Below are 22,840 nucleotides of genomic sequence, written 5' to 3' on the forward strand. Positions count from 1 at the left end.
AAATCCATCCCAATTTCAGGAACAGTTCAGTAACTGATTCGATCAATAATCAAATCTAATTAATAAATTCTATTTACAGATAGGTTGGCTACTTTATTTTGTTGATCTACATACAAGTTTATTAATAATGTTGGTTCTTTCAACTAATTAGTTTTAAAATAACCTATAGAAAGGTACATAAGAATGGCCCCACTGGGTCAGACCAAAGGTCCATCTAGCCCCGTATCCTGTCTTCCAACAGTGGCCAGTGCTGGGTGCCTCACAGGGAATGAACAGAACAGGTAACCATTAAGTGATCCATCCCCTGTTGCTCATTCTGAGATTCTGGCAAACAGAGGCTAGGGACACCATTCCTGCTTATCCTGGCTAATAGCTATTAATGGACCTCTCCTCCGTGAATTTATCTAGTTCTTTTTTGAACCCAGTTATGGTCTTGGCCTTCAAAACATCCTCTGGCAAGGAGTTCCACCAGTCGACTGTGCGTTGTGTGAAGAAATATCCTTTTTATTTGTTTTAACCCTGCTGCCTATTAATTTCATTTGGTAACCCCTAGTTCTTGTGTTATGAGAAGTAGTAAACAACACTTCCTTATCTACTTTCTCTACACCAGTCATGATTTTATAGACTTCAATCATATCTCCCCTTAGCCGTCTTTTTTCCAAGCTGAAAAGTCCCAGTCTTATTAATCTCTCCTCATACAGAAACCGTTCCATACCCCTAATAATTTTTGTTGCCCTTTTCTGAACCTTTACCAATTCCAATATATCTTTTTTTAAGATGGGGCGACCACATCTGCAAACATTATTCAAGATGTGGGCATACCATGGATTTATTTAGAAGCAGTATGATATTTTCAGTCCTATTTTCTATCCCCTTCTTAATTATTCCCAGCATTCGGTTTGCTTTTTTGACGGCCGCTGCACATTGGGTGGATGTTTTCAGAGAACTATCCACAATGACTCCAAGATCTCTTTCTTGAGTGTTAACATCTAATTTAGACCCCATCATTTTATATGTATAGTTGGGATTATGGACGATTGTGATGGGAGTTTTTAACGCCAAGGTTGGAAGAAGGAAATATGGTGAAAAGTTCATAGGATGGTACAGTATCGGAGAACGAAATGCATGAGAACAACTAGCTATATTGGCAGAGACAAGGGAACTAACATTTTGGGGCATTTCACTCCGCGATCACATCCCCAACGAGATAATTATGCAACAGTCTGGAGTGCGAGACATTGTTGTTGAAAGCAGGCTCAGCAAAATGCGGTGGGCGGGACATGTGGCCCAACTCAGCGACAACAGATTGACCACAGCTATATCCGAGTGATATCTGTGAGAACAGAAATGGCCGCGCGGTCGGCCGCCAAAGAGGTGGGATGATTTCCTAACAAGGAAATATTGACAAGCATGGTGAAGGATGGCCAGAGCGAGAGAAGATTGGAAGACGTGTTGTGATCGGCTCAGTTTCAACTGATAAAGGACCGACAGTCTACGGAGTCTGGATTATGCTTTCAAATGTGCATTTCTTTGCATTTATCAACATTTCACATCTCAAGTGCTTGCTGACCCTAGTCAGACATATTTGTGTATGAATGATAGGGGAGTTTGATCTCAAACCTGAGTTAGAGCCCAGGTCTTCAATGTAGTGTAGAGATACCCAAAGAGACCAGCTAAGTATCTCCCAAATCATAGTCCACACCTTAACCAGAACTAGCTAATTGCACAGAAAAGTGCCTGATTTGTGTATGCAACCATAGTAAGTGTGAATTCAAATGTAGGTACATAATTGTATGCACTTTTTATGTGCACATCTGTAGATGCCATTACTGGAATACTGGCCCATAATACAAATTAATATGTATATTTTAAAAGCTACATATTGTGAAATGAATTTCTTTTATCTCTAACATTTTTAATTGGTCATTTAGTGGTATTTTATACTAGCTTTATAAGAATTTTTTTGCTTTATATTGTAGTTCTCACCATAATTTTATTTCATCTGCATACACACACACACACACACACACACAAATATCAATTTAAACAAACATTGCAGTAAATATTTCAGTAACAGGGAGTCAAATGTACAGCAGGCTGTAACACAAACCTGAAATTCAGTCCAAAATCAAATACATTACACATATGCATATGTTCCATTTTGCCACTTGGCTGAATGAGAGTATGAAAAGTTCTAATGAGATGATTATTACACATATAATTAACAATCAAATGTAAAAGATGCACATATAATTGATCACACCACAGTAGGGGTAGTAGTCAGTGCCTTTTACATTAGAGCATCATCCTCTAATAATCTGCAAGATCTCTCATGATTAGACCTTATTTGAACACCCGACTCCGATTACACTATCCCTATTAGCATAAATTTATCAGTCCGCTTCTAGGTATCATAGTAGATGTGGGTGTTCAAGAGGAAAGATAGTGCTATTTTAGACCAATTCAGCAAATCTAAACCATGAGCCAGGGGTGGTGTGGAAGAAAGCATGAGACATTTGATGGGGAAATTAATAACCAGCACATCAAAGATAGCACATTCTTTGGGTCCACTTGTGATACTCCCCCTGAAGGACTGCTTTGGGAGTAAGGTGCTACTCAGTGGGAGGTGGTCAGGGTAACGCACACTGACTCTTGGAAGCAGGTGGTTTGTACGTTTTCTTACTCCTAATCTACATATTGTATATTTGCATATAAATGTCAAGAGAAAAATATGCAGAATAGTTAAGTGAAATTATTATAGGGAAATATGCATGCAAAGAGAAAAAATGATTTAAATTCTTTGCAGCGGGATATATAAAGCATTAGTGCCCACGAATTCTCCTAAGAGATGCATATAAAAAAAAAAAAAAGCACACCGAGAATCAGCTAACATTTCAGCCACATAAGCTTTAATCAAATCTTGAGTGTTTCTGCATTGTGTCGAGTTGACAAAATATTGAAATAATGTAAGGTTGATTTTCTCATTCTTGAGAAAGTATTTAGAAATAGTTCTTGCATGACTTATTTAAAAAAATTACAAAAGTATGCAGAAACTTCATTGTTAAAATACAGAAGACACTAATGAGTAAGTGATAGAGAGGAACTCAAAATTATGCCAACTATTTTCTAGTTAATCCTGGAATCTTAGTTTGAACTGCATACTGGTTATTAACAAAAACTAATTAAAGCAAGAATTCCAGAAGAATACAAAGACACCTTCCCTAAGTATTTACTGCAGTGCTTTACCGTTTCTCCAATTCATACTCTAGTGTGACTCTTTTCTAACAACCCTGAATTTGATGATAGGTATAGTAATTGGATCAAGCAAGCAATACATATTTTGGAACATTAGTAGAGGGGAAATGCCGAGATAACCTGTACACCCTCCCCCCCAATCTCAAGTATTTCAATACTTCCTCATCCTTACTCACCCCTTTCATTCTTTGTGGACTCTCAGCAGGGCTTTTCTTATATGTATGTTGTGATTAGAGCCGGTTTTTCATCAGAAAATGCCAATTTGTTGAAATTGATATTTTTCATGTTAAAGGGCCTGTTTCAATTTGAAAAAAAAAATTTAAAACAAAGTTTTAAAGTTGTCAAAACAAGAGCACACTTTCGAAATGGAAATGTTCTCATTTTCCTCTGTGAAATGACTTTTTAATTAGAAATTTAAGCCACAATAAAAAATGCTCAAAGTCAAAATGAAATATTTTGATTAACTCAAACTAAATTTTTGGATGTTTGATTTGTGAACATTTTCAAGTTTTCCACTTTTCATCCCAATTTTGGACATAAACATGTTTTGATCTCAAAACTTTTCACAGCATGGGAAGATTGTTTCCCACCCACCTCTAGTTTTGATTACTGTGGGCATTTTTGAGTTTGCTTGACTTTTTTCCTGGCTATCTTGCAGTTGACACTAGAACCACTACTAGAGCTGTTTTATCATTACCAATTCCTATTTTTATTTTACCCTGTTTGAATTACAGTATACCTTTCATTTCTCATCAATTCCACAGCAGTGAAGATCACCAATCTTACTCTTGGATCACTCATTTTTATTTATTGCTGCCAATAATAAACAACCAATGATGTTGGTTTTATTTATTTATTTAGAAATTTTAAAAAAATAATAATTGGGATATGTAGAGAAAGTTGTGCTTTCTCCCATATTGGCATTTAAAAATCAGACTTTCAAGCTGTACGAAGATATGGTTTGAAAGGAATGATTTTCAATTATTTACTAACTCACCTACTCTTCTTTTTTAAGCTTCCCTGGCTCCTTCACTTCCAGAGCACAGAGATTCAGAGATTGCATTCCAAACCTAATGATGTCTGTTGAACTGTAAGACCTGCATTTATACAACCTACCAGACTTTTGTTTGGAGAAATAATTTTCAAACATTCTGTCAGCTGCATTGCATACGTAAATATCATATAATCCATTTTTGAAAGTATATAAAAAGGGTACCTATTTTAATATGACAAAAGGCAGAATATATTGTAGTCACGGAAAGTAAATTGTTTGGATCACCTATAAGAACCTTGTTTTAGACGGAACCGATTCACATATATATAGTTGGTTTAAAATGAAATACACCTGATTTTAATAATAAACTCTTTCTAGTTTTTTTCTAATACCCTATGTGGTATACCACCATTGAAACATGTGTTCTCACGTGTGAAATAACCTGGGAACTATATATATTCATTTCCATGAATGTTAGAGAAACTTGGTGGTTACTGGCTAAAGGATAACTAAGGAGTCAAATCAGTTTGTGCTAGTTTTGGACTGCAGGAACCCAAAATTGAATAGGTGTAGACAGCCATATTCAGAGACACAATGGAGGTGATAATTCCTCTGAAATTTACTTTCTGAATGTGGAATAAGGATTTGGCTAATCTTACAGTGGAGAGGAGGAAACTCCCAGGGTTTGAGCTGGAAACCTCAAAGGCTTTTAGGTGGGGACCTTTGGACAAAGGGCTTGGAATCAGTTAAAAAGCTGAGCCTTGGAATAAGTACATGGGAGAGAGAAGGTCTGCAGAGAAATAGACTAACATGGTGCCCAAATGCACCGGCCACAGAGATAAGAGGGTGTCTACCTAGAGTTGGCCAGGTAGGTCCATGGTAATATACATTTAGGTTTTTGTTACTTTTAACCCACTTCTCTCTGCTTACAATATTCCTTGGGATAAATAAATCATATTCTGTTTTGAAAAAGGCGTTTTCAGTCACTATTTTTACCAGCACAAGATCATAGGTCCCAGAGAGGATTCCAAATCTAGGTGGGCCTGCTGGAGGTAAATACAGTGGGTAAACGTGGTGCAGTAACCTGGTGATACTGTCTAAAGTAGGGTGAACTATGGAGTTCCACTCAGAGAAGTGCAGGTGTAGGCCTGACATTTGAAAGAAGCACCCACAGACAGACTGAAAGAGGGACCACAAGTGCAGCTCACCCCTGAACTGTAACAAACCAATGCTATATGAAATAATGGCTCGTGGTTATAAGGTAAATTATAATGACTTCTTAAGCAAACAAACATTCTCCTAGGCAACACATGGCACTTACTGAAAAACCTAGTCCACATGCATTATCAGAACCACCAAGATACTGACAGGTAATCTAGTCATCTGACATATTGAATACTTCAAAAATGCAGGTTGGGTGTGTAGCACCTGAGGAAACTCTAAATGATGGATAATACTCAAAAAAGAGTCAGAGCTTTGAATAGTTTTCTGATGAAAATCTAAATTTATCTGGTCTATTTGATGCTCCTCAGAGATCTTCTGGGAACAGCCCACTTCTTACTCAATTTCCATTTTCTTTTAGCCTCTGGCTGTCTCCTCACCCTTAACTCTTCTCCATTCCCAACACTGAAAGATTACTGTAACATTCTAAACTTTGACCAACTATGCCCTCCAGAATAGCCCATTTGGGTTTGTCAAAGGATAAACCTGTGCCCAACATTCCCTCCCCTTTTCTGTATTTCAAGAGTTTTCTGAGAGATCTAAAGGCCCTTCACCTGTTAGTCACTCAGAATTTCTCTTATGATTTTCTAAATGCCTCAGGAGCTGATTGCAAACCCATTGAAAGGCAAACCGCAGGGGAGAAACAGTCTTCTGTCCTCAAGATTCACTTACATATTTATTTTTAGTCTACCTTTGCCTGTTTACATTCCTAGTGCTGAGTTGAGTTTTCATTGTTCCCTGGTTGTACCCCAATTGTACCCAGAAATGAAAGTAAACTCAGATTGATTTTGGCATGATTCCGATGAAAATAAATAATGGCTAAACTTCGTGCTCAGGATGATTAGTGTTTGGTACACAGTACAGTACTGTACTGTGATAGTTTGGAGTAGCCCTGACAGAGAAAGAAAATATCACAAACTCAAAAGACAACTTATTCTCATAAGATTTCCTGCTTGAATTTTAAATATGCAAATGATTTTAGTGGTCCACATAAAAATCCCCCTGCAAAACATCAAGAAAAAACCCCCACCACACACACACACACACACACACACACACACACACACACCGAGATTTCTAACATATGCTTCACATTAGTGTTTGTTCATATAATTCCAAGACAAGTGAAAGACAGATTATACATTTACCAGTTAAACTAAAATATGTTTGCTCATTAGTTTTTGTATAGACTGTAGTAAGTTAACCAGCTACTAGCATAATCAAAGCAAAACCTAAAAACTAGTGGACAAATCCTCAGCTGGTGTAAATTGTCACAGTACATTGAACTTTTGTTGTTGTTGTTTTTTTAAATGACTTTCTTTAAATTTAGAAAGAAATTTTATTTAAAAGTTTTCTTCCCCGGATTGTGAAATTTTCTTTGCAGTTGTGAAGTTGCCAGAAAATGAGAAAATCTTAACAAAACTTCACTTATTTTGCAGGCTGGAAAATACCTAAACCAGTGGCATAAAATAGTATTCATGAGAGTGTCATGGGAGAGCAGAACGTGGGAGTGGAATAAGGTTAATAGATTTTAAATCCAGAAGGGACTATTGTGATAATCTACTTTGACCTCCTGCATAACTCAAGCCCATAGGACTTCCCTGAATTGAATTCCAGCTTCAAGTCTAATAGCTCTGGTTGAACTGGAGCATATCTTCTAAAAAAAACATCCAATCTTGATCTAAAAATTTCCAGTGATGGAAAAATCTACCTCTACTCTTGATAAGCTGTTCCAATGGTTAATTATCCTGATTGGTAAAAATGTGCATTTTATTTCTAGTCTGAATTTGTCTAGCTTTAACTTTCCCCCTGGATCGTGTTATATTTTTGTCAGCAAAACCAAATAGCCCTCTATTACCAAATTTCTGTTCCCTATGTAGGTACCCATAGGATACAATCAAATCACCCCTTAACCTTCTTTTTGAGAAGATAAATAAATTTTGCTGGTGGGAGTCTATCACTAAAAGGAATGTTTTCCAATCCTTTAACCATTCTCCTGGCTCTTCTCTGAACCTTCTCCAATTTGTCAGCAACCTTCTTGAATTGGGGATAAAAGAACTGGATACACTTGTCTAGTAGCCATTCACACTAGTGCCGAAACAAAGGAAACAACCTCCTTACTGCTACTGTGGAGTGCCATTTAAGATGAGGGGGGCAGGGAGTAAACCCCAGTGATGGTGCAGAGTAAGACTACCCTGCACTTACACTACACAGGTTCAAGTTCCATGGGGCAGCCCAGCACCCCACTCCAGCCTGGTTGGCTCTCACCATAACATGCAGGCAGGGTCCTTTCTCCTCAATGCCATTTCCCACCCCCACTCTGGTCCTGGCACTGCCAGATCGCCTACCCTGAGCAGGGCCAAAAAGTGGTCAGGCCATGGCCCAAGTGACTTCCCCAGCTCCAGGGCCTATGCCTATTTATACACCCAATAACAACCTTATTTCTTTTGGACACTGACTTGCACTGGGAGCTCATGTTCAGCTGATTATCCACTATGACACCACCACCACCACCCGGTCAGAGTGACTGTAGAGTCACTGCTTCCCTCTGGTTTCCCTCTTTCTCATTAGGTTTGACTATGAAAAGATCATCTTCTGAGACATTCAGAAATTCCAAGAGATTAACAGGTGGAGGGCCTTGGGCATCTCAGAAAGCTCCTGAAATCCGGAGATGGGGAGCGAATGTTGTGTATAGGGTTAATCCATTGAGAAAACCAAGCTATGGGCTGCTCTGGAGAGCCTACATTCATTGTTCCTAGATGTATAACCTTACATTTAGCTGTACTTCAATACATATTGTTTGCTTGCCTCCAATTTACCGAACGATCCAGATTGCTCTGTATCAGTGACCTGTCCTCTTCATTATTTACCACTGCCGTAATCTGTGTGTTATCTGCAAACTTTGTAAGTGATGATGTTGTGTGTTTAGTTAATATAAGGGATAAAGAGAAAGCATGACAACAAGATATTGAGAAAATAGGTGGAGTGTAAAGGAGTGGGAACAGGAAATATAAGGAATAAAATGACTGGTGACAAAGCAGGGTGAACTGAGCAGGACAGAGGTAAAAGAATGAGAAAAGATGCAGACTGTATATGTGGTGACAATATGAGGAGATGGCTATAGGACATAGGGAATAACTCCTACTGTGTCAGAGTGCAGATACCAAGGAAAATCAGCTTCAGGAGAGAACTAATTAAATGGAAGACTATATTGATAAAAGGGGAGGGGCGGAGGACAGGACCCAAGAGTACACATCTCCTCCCTCCAAGGTGGCTCTAAATCTAATCTAGAGCAAATAACTAATTTTTTGGGTTGAATTAAAACATTTCATTCAGCCCAAACAAAAGTGTCTTTTAAAAACATTTTTTAAAAGTAAAATTGCAGTGAAATTCTAAACAAAAGAGGGTATTTTGATTGTAACACTTCAATTTTTCAGTATTTTTATCAAATTTTACCTGAATTCACAAACTGTTTTGGTTAAATCAAATCTGCATTTTTCAGCTGAAAAATTTTACCCAGTTCTAATGTAATCCTCTACTGCTATTACACACACAATTAACACTTGTGCAATGGCAGTCAATTAGCTGTATGATCACTTTTATTCAATTTAGTACTGAATGAAATTTGATTTATCAATTAAACTTCAGAAAATCCACAGCACTGGGAAAATACAAATATGCTTCATAACCTCTGTCCAGAGAGCCTATGAATCCTCTGCTATACAGCATTCTTAAAACCTTAGGTAAGACAGCAAAATATTTGTCTGAGTATTCTAGTTTAAGGACATGCATCCTATCTGTAAAATCACATACAGTTATGTAAATCTGCTGAGTAGACTGTAGAAATGTGTGTGAAGTGCTGTTATATTGTTTACCTGTATCTCTAATGCCATGTGGTAAAGAGTTATGAAGACATGTATAAATTACATAGCTACAACCTTCAAAAAATAAAAAAAGACATTGCTTATTTGCTGATGTATTAAAGACATCCCTTGGTTGTTTGTGATGTTATACTAAAAATGCAAATGAAATATTAGTCATTGTATCAGTTGCTAAATGATACAGAGTGGATGAAGCTACAGTTGTGGGCCAGCTGTCAAAGGAGTGCCTGTATGACAATACCAATTTCTGGAAGCTAATAGTAATTAAAGAGTGGTAATGTTCACTGCTCAGTTTGGAGATGTCAATTTCCATTAGCTATTCCCAGGTACAATCTGAGTCATTGCCAGTAATTCTTACACTTGTCCCCTGTCCTATCTTCAGGGATGATCAATAAGGAAAAAAAAAGGGGATTCTACTTCTCCAACTGAGTGTGTGCATGTAGTTAGAGGGAGAGGAAGTTAGTCCAGCAAAACATCAGTGTCCCAGTTTTATCCATTACAAATTGCTGTTGGCTATCCTCCTCCTATGCCATGTCTGCAGTATCGCCAGCAAGTTGCTGACAAGTGCAGGTGACCTCTTCAGAAATCTATTTTATAAAACCCAAATCCCTGGCAAGAGCATGCCATCAGAAATCTGGCCTTTGCACTACTCTGCTCCATGGTGGAGGCAAAGGAGAGAAGAGGATGTGTCATTGGAATGGGATCCTCCCTCCTAAACAAAAGAGCAGCAGCAATAGCTTCCATACCCAGTTCTCACTCAACCACATGGGAGAGGAAGGAGGAAGCAACCAGGGGATCTGGCATAGCAATGGATCCTTTGGTCCCAACCCTTGATCCCTCTCTTGGCTCCACCTTCTGTGCAGGTGCCCTGGTATCCTGCCCCATGTGGCAGTGGAAGGGTACAGAGTCTACAATTAATGGAATTTTGGGGGTCACAGAGGGTGGGCAAGATTCGCCCCTTTGTTTGTAAAGCACAAAACCTCATCTTATTTTTATGAAACAGTAAACAAGAGGGTGTTAGCTGATGTTTGCTATGTGATCGTTGGTAGAACAGAATTAATATTAGGTATGAATTATAGAATCAAGTCAGCCTGTATCTCTAAAGCAGCTGATTGTTTTAGGCTGTCACTCTAGTTAAGTCAATTAACATATCAATACACTGTTAAGGCCAGCAGGAAAAGGTTGGCAATGACATGGAATGCAGATGACTTAGAAAAGGAAGCAGGAAATCCCCAGCTGTGAGGATTTACCTTCAAAGGAATACTTTCAGGTACTAGGAAGCAAAGGTGGAGCAGAAACAGGAACTCAACACAGTCCTGAACTAATCTGAGAGGACACCAGGTTGCTGCGGGGAGAGTTGATATGATTGTGAACAAGGACACCAGTTCACATGCTTTTGAGAGAAATGCAAAATATTACAATGAGCAGGGTAATATCATTAAGTTCAAAAGAATCACAGCCAATAAATGAGGCAGGGACTTGAGACAAAATTCAAAAGAGCTTACAGAACAGGACTTTGAGATGCACAAAGAGGCATCAAGTTGGAGAGAAGAAAGCTCTGTGAGAAAATAGAATGCAGTTTCTGTATGAACTGTAACAAACCTGAAAGGTACCTAACCTAGCTTAACTTTTATCAAATGTCAGACTAGAAGCGTTATGAATGAGGATTCTTTTGTTTTAATCTAATCTTCTCTCTCCATTCTTAACAAGTTTTGCTTTTAATTACATCGCCTAAGACTGAGTGAAATTCCTCAAATGTCTAAAACTGTCCTGAAGAGATGAATAAAACTCCAATCTCTAAGAGGAAGCATCAGTGAAGGCGTCAGTGAAGGCGGCTTTCTGGAGATTAAAACCTGCCTGAGATCCTTGGAGTGCCAGTTAAGGAGCCCTTTTCCATAATTTGTGCCATTACCAAGGCTGCTGTCAAATAAATACTTAAGGACCACTTATGAGAACTGAGATGAAGGGTGTGAAAGTGAAAGAGAGAGAAACAAACAAACAAAAAAAAACTTATGGAACACAGCTAGAATTGTTCGTAATAGAATATTTGAGTTTTCCATGCAATACCAGGTGGTCTCTGAAGTATTATGTCAACTTTCTATATATAGATCTATATACACAACATTTAAACAATGGAAAGCTATGAAGAAGCGGTGGACTAGGAAAGTTGTTGATATGCCTTCTATTACTTTGTTTCTATGCTGAATAAAACCCTTCATGAGGAGCTATACGGGATAAATTTTTCACAAGGTTATACTTGTGATTGATGCCTCAAAAAAGAGAGAGCTGTTTAGAAAGCAACCTAAAACCTATATGGTGTTAATTGTGATTTCCCAAATCCTAGGATACCTGCATACAAAATGTGAAAACCTGGGGCAAGAGTGCTGCAGCACCCCTTGGCTTGAAGTGGTTTCCATCACATACAGGGTTTACAGTTTAGTTCAGTGGCTTTCAGCACCCCCACTATACAAATTGTTCCAATGGCTGACTTGGGGCTAAGTGGTCTGTTGAAATATTCAATTCAAATTTCCAGCATTTGGAGAATAAGTGTACCTAGGCATCTGGCTTAGTCAAGTGATTTCAGTGATGATTCAGTTAAAAATTAGAAAGGGGACAAGGCAAGAGGTTATTTTGTTTTTGGTAAAAGTTAGTTTCACAAACCTAAACCCACTCCTGGTTTATGTTTTAGATTCACAGAGGAAGGGTACAGTGAAAGACCCCAAACTTACTCAGACAAGGATGAGAATGGACACTGTGCTTCTAAAGATACAGCATACGTAGTGCAATTCAGGAAAGGATGTGGGATCATTTGTGTGAACTAATTGCAAACTGAGCCAAACTGGCAAAACAAGAGTTAATTTGACTTCAGGTGTATTAATCCAAGTATTATCATTTCTCTACTCTGTAGCATATTAAGGACAAGAATTGGGAGTGAATAAAGGATATTTGCAGGAAGCACACAGAGGCCACTTGTGCTCAGATAGGACATCCTTTTCACAGTCATGGTAGAACATACAAAGTAACCCACAGAGGGAAGCCATTCAATTCATGTTTTTCAAAGGGACGATATTGTTTCAAATAAACAGTTTGTTTCTCTCATGCCTCCCACTGAAACAAAGAGCAATATCACCACCATCTCAATAAATAAATTTTAAACAGCACACTGAATAGTGTGGATGTGTTTCAAACTTCAAAAGAGCAAGTACAAATGTGGGACTTAATCACAGTTCGAAAGAAGTTTAGAACTATACAAGAATTTGAAGTCTCCAGCCAGGTTCCATCAGACAGCAGCCAAGTACAATATGAAGTCAATATGTCTTAGTGTCTGTGAATAAATATAACAAGTATCCTACTGTGCCAGAAGAACTCAGTCCCTGAACTCAGGACTGCAAGAACTTTAACAATCCCCCTGCACCCAGATCACATCAGTTCTGGTGGTAGCTCCTCCTCTCCCCTGTTCAGAAGCTAGAGGTTTAAGGGGGGGGGAAACAAAGGATAGGCCCAAAGTTATTAGAACAGAAATGACATGCTTTGGGTCATGCTTCCCTATGCCAACAATTGCTTCAGAGTTAATTTTTCCATAATCTTGGAGGGGGAGACAGATCTTTGCTCTAGCAAGGAGTGAGTTCTAGGGCATCTCCCTTTCACTGGCATGCATTCACCATGAAATGATAGATTAAAGGAGTACCAAGATGTTCTTACTATCTTCTCTTATTCACTGGGTTTTTAAACAAAGAGCATATGTCATAATATTTATTAGGTGCATCATGGTAATAGAAACTTCAGCCTGATCAAGAGTAGTTATATCCCACATGCCATCATTCATCTCAGCTGTCTACTGTTCTAATTCTGCAACAGTAGGACATACTGCCATTATTGAATGGCTCCATTGTACACAGTGAGTTGTGTCAGTCATGGATCATGACAAAGTATGAACTATGGAATTTGCTGCCTCAGTAACTTTTTGAAAAATCACTAGCAGCTGGGAGAAAGACATTCTCCTAGCTAAATAATTTGCCTACTTTCCCCCCCATTTTTCTCACAAGACATGCCGTTAAAGGCCTGATGCTAATTCCTTTTACGTTAATAACCAAAGTTACATTGACTTCAAATGGAGCAGGACTGGGTGACACTAAAATATGTGCCTGCCACCAGAAAAAAAAATATTCATTCCATGGTAATGCTGACACTGCTCCTGCTATTGGAGTTCAGATCGGCTTTTTACAATATGCTTCTTTCAATACCGACAAACTACTGCTGGTGGTTATTGTAGCTGCTATTTATGATGAGCTTCTGCTTCTTTCTTTGTGTACTTCCTCTTAGTAAGTGCTAATGTCCCTAAGACATACTTAGAAAGCTAGTGTTTCTTATTTGTTAATTTGAATGATTCTAGGTGTGGGACTTCTGGTCCACACACATCACACACAGCAGTCAATATGGTGCAAACGAAAAAGAGGGACTCTACCCAGTCTCGGACAACAAAGAGGCTCATGTTACTAGGCTACAGAGTCTCAGATAATGTAATAAATGTAGTTATGTTACAGACAAAGAAGTCACACTAGTTTATACTAGTTGTCCCATGATGCTTTGTGCAATTGTTTGGTATAGGATTCTTTGTGGAGTTGCTGGATTCTGGGTTGGATACTCTCGCAAAATACCTTGGGTGAAATCCTCTCCCCATTGAAGTCGATGGAAGTTTTTACATTGACTTCAATGGGGAAGAGGATTTTCCCTCTTTCTCCCTATATTCTATCTGCCTTCTCTACCTTCCTTCCCCAGCTGGGCTGTTAACATGCTCATGTTGATCCCCCAGCACCACTCAGATTTATGTTGCAGTAGCCTTACACTAGCAGAGTGTTCTACAAAAGCAGATTTTAATAGTATTTAATAGTATTTTAGCCCATAGATATTGGGGTAAAATAACTGTTTTGTTGTTGTTCTGACTCTTTCCATAAACTCCATTTAATCAAGCCTGTCTCCAGGCCTGTGGAGAGGCAGGAAGGGGTCCCACTTTCCCACTCATTCTTCATAGACTTCCTAAATATGTAGCTATTATAGGCTCAACACACACAGAGAAACTAATTTTCAGTCATCTCTATTTTTATTTGGCTCCTAACCTAAGTATTGAAAGCTCAGAATAAAGAAACACGTTGGGTACTACTATTAACAATCTGGCAAGATCTACAAAAATGCCACAATAGAAACATTTTTAATTAGAAATGAAACAAAACAGTAATATTAGAAATAATTGAAGTCAGAACAAAATCAACAACTGAATATCTGGGAAGCCAAATTTGTCACTGAATTTCACTTTGGACGTTGCTTACAGCACTTCACAATGCAGTTGCAGAAACATCATTTAACTGTTGATTATTGGCATGGACCTAGATGAAGGCTAGAATGTGCTTAATCTTAACATGACCACAAAGATAGAGGAGTAAGAATTATCACCTTGCATGGCCACATTAGAGCTATTTGGATCTTAGCTACGCAGTGTGTCAATACAATGTACCATATGCTCCTCTAGCTGCAAATCGATGGATTGTGTGGTGAGTGAAAGGCTCCATTGGTCTGTTTCACAATGTGCTGGCCATTAGAACTGGCTACAGGCACCGGAAAAGTATGCTGCATCCCACAAAGGGGTGTTGCAAATTTCTCCCCTGCCACTCTAGTGCAATAGGACCTTCAGGAACCATTGTACTCCTGAGTGGTGGGCCTAAAAGCACAATCTAGCACACAGGAAATAGGTGCTTACCATATGACTCACTGTTAACTCCTTACTTGAACTGGTGAGCAGTTGGTCAAACAAGTAATTCCACTGAAGAATAAGAGTAAATGATTGCTTTTCAGTCTTCATAATAGAGGGTCTTGGGATTAACTATATGTACTCTTTTCAAGCAATAAAGTGGAGAAGGAAATGTGAGGGTGACTAAAAATAATTAAATGTAGTTTATTGGTAATCTATACTATGGTAAAAGAAAAAGAGATAGTTAGAGTCATGTTACATGTTACTTAGCAGAAATTAGAGGGAAAAAGAGTCTAAGACAGTAGAAGTCATCAGAATTTTTTCCAATCAAATTTTAGAAAATGTGGATAAGAATATGAAAATGGCCATATTGGGTCAGACCAGTGGTCCATCCAGACCAGCATCCTATCTTCCCACAGATGCTTAATTCAGAAAGAGAGAATGAACAGAACAGGGCAATCAGCAAGTGATCCAACCCTTGTCAGCCGTTGCCAGCTCCTAGCAGTCAGTGATTTAGAAATACCCGGAGCATGAGGTTGCATCTCTTACCATTTTGGCTAATAGCTACTGATGGACCTGTCCTCCAAGAACTGATCTAATTATTTTTAGAACCCAGTTATACTTTTGTCCTTCACAAAATCCCCTGGCAACAAGTTCCCCAGCGAGCTGACTGTGCATTGTGTGAAGAACTACTTCATTAAGTTTGTTTTAAACCTGCTGCCTATTAATGTCTTTGGGTGACCCCTGTTTTTTGTGTTATATGAAGGGGTAAACAATTTCCATATTCACTGTCTCCACACCGTTCATGATTTTATAGACCTCTATCATATTCCCCACTCAGTTGTTTCTTTTTCTAAGCTGAACAGTTCCAGACTTTTAAATCTCTCCTCGTATGGAAGTTGTTCTATACCTCTAATTATTTTGATGCCTAACCCTGTACTTTTTCCAATTCTAATGCATCTTTTCTGAGATGTGGTAACCAGCACTGCACGCAGCATTCAAGGTGTGGGTGTATCATGGATTTATATAACTGCATTATGATATTTTCTACCTTATCTTTCCCTTTCCCAATGGTTCCTAAGATTGTTAGCTTTTTTGGCCACTACCACACATTAAGCATATGTTTTAGAGAACGATCCTTGACAACTCAAAAAGCTCTTTTCAGTTTTAACAGCTAATTTAGACCACATATTTTGTATGTATTGTTGGAATTCTGTTTTCCAATGTGGAATATTTTATCAACATTGAGTTTTATCTGCCATTATTGCCAAATCACTCTGTTTTGTGAGATTGCTTTGCAACTCTTATCACTCAGTTTAGGATTTAACTATCTTAAGTAATTTTATATCATTGCAAATTTTGCCACCTCTCTGTTCCTCCCCTTTTCCAGATGATTTATGAATATGTTAAACAACACAGGTTCCAGTACAGATTCTCAAGGGACCACAATATTTACCTCCTTCCATTATGAAAATGGACCATTTGTTCATAACCTTTGTTTCCTAGCTTTTAACCAGTTATTGATCCTCGAGAGAACCTTCCATCTTATCCCTTGACTGATTACTTTGCTTAAGAGCCTTTGGTGTGGGACCTTGTCAAAAGCTTTCTGTAAATCCAAGTACACTATATCAACCTTGTCCCCAGGCTTGACACACTCAAAGAATTCCAATAGATTGGTGAGGCATGATTTCCCTTCACAAAAGCCGTCTTGACTCTTCCAACGTATTGCGTTTATCTAGGTGTCTGATAATTCTGTTCTTTTTTATAGTTGCAACCAATTTGCCTGGTATTGTAGTTAGGCTTACCAGACTGTAATTGCCAGGACTGACACTGGTGCTTTTTTTTTTTTTTTTTTTTTTTTTTTTTAAATGATGCCACATTAGCTATGCTCCAGTCATCTGATACAGATGCTGATTTAAATGATAGTTACATACCACAGTTAATAGTTCTCCAAGTTCATATTTAAGTTCCTTCAGAACCCTTCAGTGAGTACCATTTGGCCCTGGTGACTTATTATTGTTTAGTTTATCAATATGTTCCAAAATCTCCTCTACTGACATCTCAGTCTCGGACAGTTCCTCAGATTTGTCACCTGAAAAGAATGGCTCCAGTGAGGAATCTCCATCACATCCTCTGCAGTTAAGACTGATGCAAATAATTCATTTAAATTCTCCACAAGGACTTATCTTCCTTGAGGGCTCTTTTAGCACCTCTATTGTCTAGTGGCTCCACTGATGAAATCTTGATTTTAAAAAGGTAAGTGATAGAGAATCTATCATGAACCTTGGTAAGTTGTTCCAATGGTTAATTACCATCACTGTGGAAAATGTATGCCTTATTTCCAATATGAATTTGTCTAGCTTCAACTTCCATCCATTGGATTGTGTTATACCTTTCTTTTCCCATTATCAAATATTTGTTCCCCGTGTAGGTACTTATAGACTAATCAAGTCACTCCTTAACCGTCTCTTTGTTAAGCTATATAAATGGGGCTCCTTTACTCTATCAGTATGTTTTCTAATCCTTTAACCATTTTTGTGGCTCTTTTCTGAGCCCTCTTAAACCTATCAACATCTTTCTTCAATTGTGAACACCAGTGCCAAATACATATCCACCATGCCAATTCTCTGTCCCTACTTGAGATTCCTCTATGTATGCATCCAAGAACTGCATTAACCCTTTCGGCCACAATGTTGTTCATGTTCAGCTAATTATCCACCATGACCTTCCAACTCTTTTTCAGAATCACTGCTTCCCAGGATAGAGTCCTCCGTCGTATAAGTATGGCTTGTTCCTAGATTAATAAATTTACATTTTGCTACATTAAAACACATTGTTCACTTGCACCCAGCTTATCAAGCAGCCAAGTTTGCTCTATCAGTAGATTAAACACAATTGTGACAACTATATCTTTAAAAACATACAACACAGTTTCATATAAAACACAGCAGTCATAACTTGATTGTTCATGCTAAAATCTAATTTTATGTATTAAATGATTTTATGTGATTAAGCAGATAGTGAAATTCTGAAAAAAATCTTCAAATCACTATTGAACTACTATTGGTGCTTGATTCACAGTGCTACCACTATGTTCTCACTCCACAGAGAGGTCCTGTTACAGGAGTAGGTTAATGTGAACTAGGTATGTTTTAGTTTGTGTCAGCAGGGTCTATGCGGGGCCATTTACAGCACTCTACAATTTACACCCCTCTATTTTGCACTATGGTGCCATGTAGACATGCCCACAGAGACTGATTTATAATTACTCACTGTTTATTGAAAACTTTATTTTATGATCTGGAATCATCAGATAACAAAAAACTCATTTTTGCTATAGTAGAATTTCCCCAAAATATAGAAATCAGCACTAGCACAACATGCTACTGAAGCCAACAACTCCCAGATCTAAAAATGCAGTTGATAAACATCTGGCTTAAGTGCCTAATTATATGGGAAATGATTACAGAATCCTTGAAACAAAACTCCAGCCTTTACTATCAACATGCAAAATGCAGTGTTAAGTGATTTCATTACCTATAATAGCCTTGTTTAGAAGAGAAAATAAAATTCCAGAGAGGATAATTCATGCAAAATTTCAGGCATGTGTTCTTTATATGATTTTTAAAAGCTTTTTTTAGTTATATGAAAAAAACTAAATACCATACAGAGTTCTGGGAAATGATGTCAAAATATTAATGATAATAAAAACTGTAATAGTGTAATAGCATTGATGATGTTACTGCAAAGTACAGAAGAGGAAGAAACAATTATAGCAAAGATGACATGAAAAAAGCATGTGTCTGACTAATGTGTAAATATATGAAGTTTTTTTAAATTTGATTTTAAAATTAGTCAGCACAGTACAGGCTCAGCTCTGCATATTTTGAAGGGCTTTAAGGTATCTTGTATGATCTTTCCACTTTTTTTAAAAAAACCCACACATTTCTGTAACAAAAACAAAAGCAGTTTTCTAAAGAAAAATAGAATGTTTCAAGTACATTTATTTCCAGTTATCTACAAGACATTTCAATGAGACTTGTATAAACTCTAAAACCTACATCTACTATATTCCTATTAAGAACATTTTCCAGGATCATGAAGCTCGTGTGTATTGTGGGAAAACTCAGACAACAGTTTGAAGACTGATAATGGTTCTTGGTCATTGTATGGACAAGATTCTACTCAGGTTTTTTTGCATATATTTTTTTATTTCTGTGGCTTCCTCCACACAGGCAACGAAAGGATTGTTGAAGGAAGTGACACCATCATTCGTTTTTAGTAAGTTCAGTTAAAGATCTAAGGTAGGACCAGGGGCGGCTCTAGCTCTTTTGCCGTCCCAAGCACGGCAGGCAGGCCGCCTTCGGCGGCTTGCCTGCGGGAGGTCCCCAGTCCCACGGATTCGGCGGCATGCCTGTGGGAGGTCCCTGGTCCCGCGGATTCAGCGTACCCACTGCTGAATTGCCACCGAATCCGTGGAACCGGCGGACCTCCTGCAGGCATGCCACTGAAAGCTGCCTGACTGCCGTCCTCGCAGGGACCAGCAGGGCACCCCGCAGGGCTTGACGCCCCAGACACACGCTTGGAGCGCTGGTGCCTGGAGCCGCCGTTGGGTAGGACCGAAGGTAAAATTTTCAAAAAGTGGGTATGTGACTTAGGGACCCAAGTTCCATTTTCAAAAGTGACCTGGGTACTCTGAAAAAAATGGCCCAAAGGCATTTTGGTGCCCAAAAATGCAGATAGGCACTTCTGAAAATCCCAGTAAAAATCTAAGTATGTTAGTTGCCTAACTCCCATTTAACTGAAGTGCTTTCTGAATTCTGAAAAACCCAGTGGACATTTTTAGGCTCCTAAATACATTTGAAAATCTGACCTTCGGAGCGTATGTCTTTCAATTAGACTTAGATACCTAAGTAACTAAGTCAATTTTGAAAATGTCACTTAAACACTTTGAAAATTTTACTGTTAAATGTATTGAGATTCTCCATTACCACTACAGTGGTTGCCACAGAAAATAACATTTCCATAGTGGATCAGACAAGTCATCTATCTAGTCAGGCTTTCTGTTTCTGGAGGTCACCAATATTAGATACTTCAGAGGAAGCTGAAATCCCACTAGCTTCTTAAGAAATCCTTTCAAATACTTGAAGATGACCAGTTTATTCTTGTACTCAAGAGAAGAAAAAAAAAAAAAGAAAAAAGAAAACCTGCAGTACACATCTAAAACACTGCACAATTTCTATTGTAAGATGTAGTGTTTTCATAATGGCTGGCACAGGAGATTTGGTTACAGTGAGCTTTGCTTGTATAATTACAAAAGTTATTAACAGTCATAAATAAATAATAAACAGTTAATAACAGCCCATTTAAAAGTGCAGCTACATTATTTGACTAAAATATAAGGTAAGAACATAAGAATTGCCATACTGGCCCAGTATCCTGTCTTCCTATGGGAATGAACGAAACAAATCTTTCACTGTATGAGAGTCTTGACATATTACTAAAACAACTTTGTTACCTTTCTTTGGACCCTCTGGATATCTCTTCATTTAAACATCTCTTCATTTAAACTAAGGCCACTAAAACAGGACACAACTCAAAAAGGCAAGCATATCATTATACAATACCAATTTGATAGTATCTTTATTTTATCCTATCCTGTTTTAAAAACATCCATGTATGCTATTTACATTTTTAATTTCTGCGGCAAACTATGCACACATCTTCTATGAACTAGTTATAACAACTCCAAAATTTCAGAGATCTTGCAAATTCGAAGCCAATCAGCATACAACTCATTCAGACTGTTTTTGCTTTTGCATCATCATACTCTGATTCATGATGTTTCTGTTAATATTTTGCCTGTCCCCCAATATATTCCCTCACTTCTACCAAGGAATTTTTCACAATCTTTCTTGTTTTTAGTAAACATAATAGTTTGGTGACATTAGCAAATTTCACCAACTTCTCCATTCAGGGCCTCATCAGGCACTCAAAGTGAATGGAAAGACTCCCATTCATTTCAGCAGGCTTTATTCTTTCAGACTCAATAGATCCATGTATTCTATATTTGTCTGTTTATGGTCCACCTGTGCTTCTCAGCGGGACAAATTATTTCAAGAAAGTTGGGACCGATGTTGCTGTTTCAGTTTTGCTTCCATTTATTTTATAATTAAGAAAGTGGTCTACTATTGGTATTCCATCATTCTAGTATACTAAAATAGGGCAAGGATAGAAGGTTTTTTTGTTTTTTAAGCAAAATAGCTTCAAAATGAATAGTAAAGGACAAGTTGATTTCTCTCCTTGCAAAATGGAGAAAGATCAGAGATGAAATTGCCAATAATAGCAAATGTTTTCATGGAATTATACAAGTAAATATTAAAATCTGTTAAATGAACTGATCACCTAATTTACATTTCTGTTGGAGCTTCCATACTATTCTGCCAAAGAACTTACACCATCTAAACAAGTCAATAAGGATTTAGTCCTATGTTACCCTGAGACAAATTTAATAGTCACCTTGTGTTGTTGCATGAAAATATTTATTGAAAAATCCTGTTTGAACTACCAAATGAAGAAAGTGAAGTGTTTTCAGAGCTGTGAGCCACAACTTTCACAAATGTGTTTTAGCATCTGCAAAATAAGTTATTTGTGTGAAATATGATCTTCTAATCTGAATATCATGAGAAATTAGATCACACAATTTTGGGAATAACCATTTGCACTTAGAAGACTGCCGAGCAAAGTTGTGAGATTAGAAAAGATAAATGTGACAATCTTACGTAAATGCAATTAAGTTAAATTAGAATTGGATAAATTGCAAAAAGAGGCTGTTAAAACCATTAGCAACTGGATTCATCTCTTTCTCCATTTCACTAGTCTTTCCTATTGCTAATCCTAGTTAAAAAAAAGCGGGGGAGGAGGCATTATGGAATTGTCATAAATGAACTAGTGGCTGCAATTAAAATACAACCTGTTCGAGCATGTAATATGCCTTCACTGAATTTTAAAATACTCTAAAGAGTAGACAAGACCAAAATGTTGACCCCCCCCCGCTCTCCATATGAGTGGTCCAGATGAAAGATCAACAAAGCATTCAGACACATTTGGCACATCGAGATCTGTGATTGAAACTCCAGAAATAAAGTTCACAGCTGGGTTTTCGGCACAGACAGTACAAAGGAATATAGATCATTAGCCACTCATGGGTTTCTAGGCTGCACAATCACATATACTATTATCTGTCAACATTGAGAGGAGGGAAATAAAAATAAAAGTGCTCACTCTGATTTATTACATAACTGAAGTTAAGAAAAAGACCCATTTTTAAACAAGTTGGCCTGGATAATTTTTTCAAAAAGCCTTAAATTAGCAATTGATTAGATAATAAAGTAAAGTAGCTATTTCTCTTTAAACTATGTACAGTACATAATTATCCAGATTAAATGTGTGGGAGGAGTTATCAATAATTGAACAATCTATGTAACTGTAAATAATATAAATAGGTTTGAGGGGTACATGACCCTGTTCTCAACAATTAAATAGATAACCAAGACTGCACCATCTTCTCTCAGCAGGGCTAACATTCCAGACAGGTGAAAACTGTAAAACATTTTCCATGAACATTTATCAACAATTTACAATGATTGTTCTTCAGTCATGGTCACTTTTATGTCCAGTGTTCCTCAACTTTCAAGGGATCCAGTTTCACTGGTATAAATGTTACTAGGAAATGAATTTCCA

This window comes from Malaclemys terrapin, chromosome 6, assembly GCF_027887155.1.
Source record: "Malaclemys terrapin pileata isolate rMalTer1 chromosome 6, rMalTer1.hap1, whole genome shotgun sequence".
Lineage (NCBI taxonomy): Eukaryota > Metazoa > Chordata > Testudines > Emydidae > Malaclemys > Malaclemys terrapin.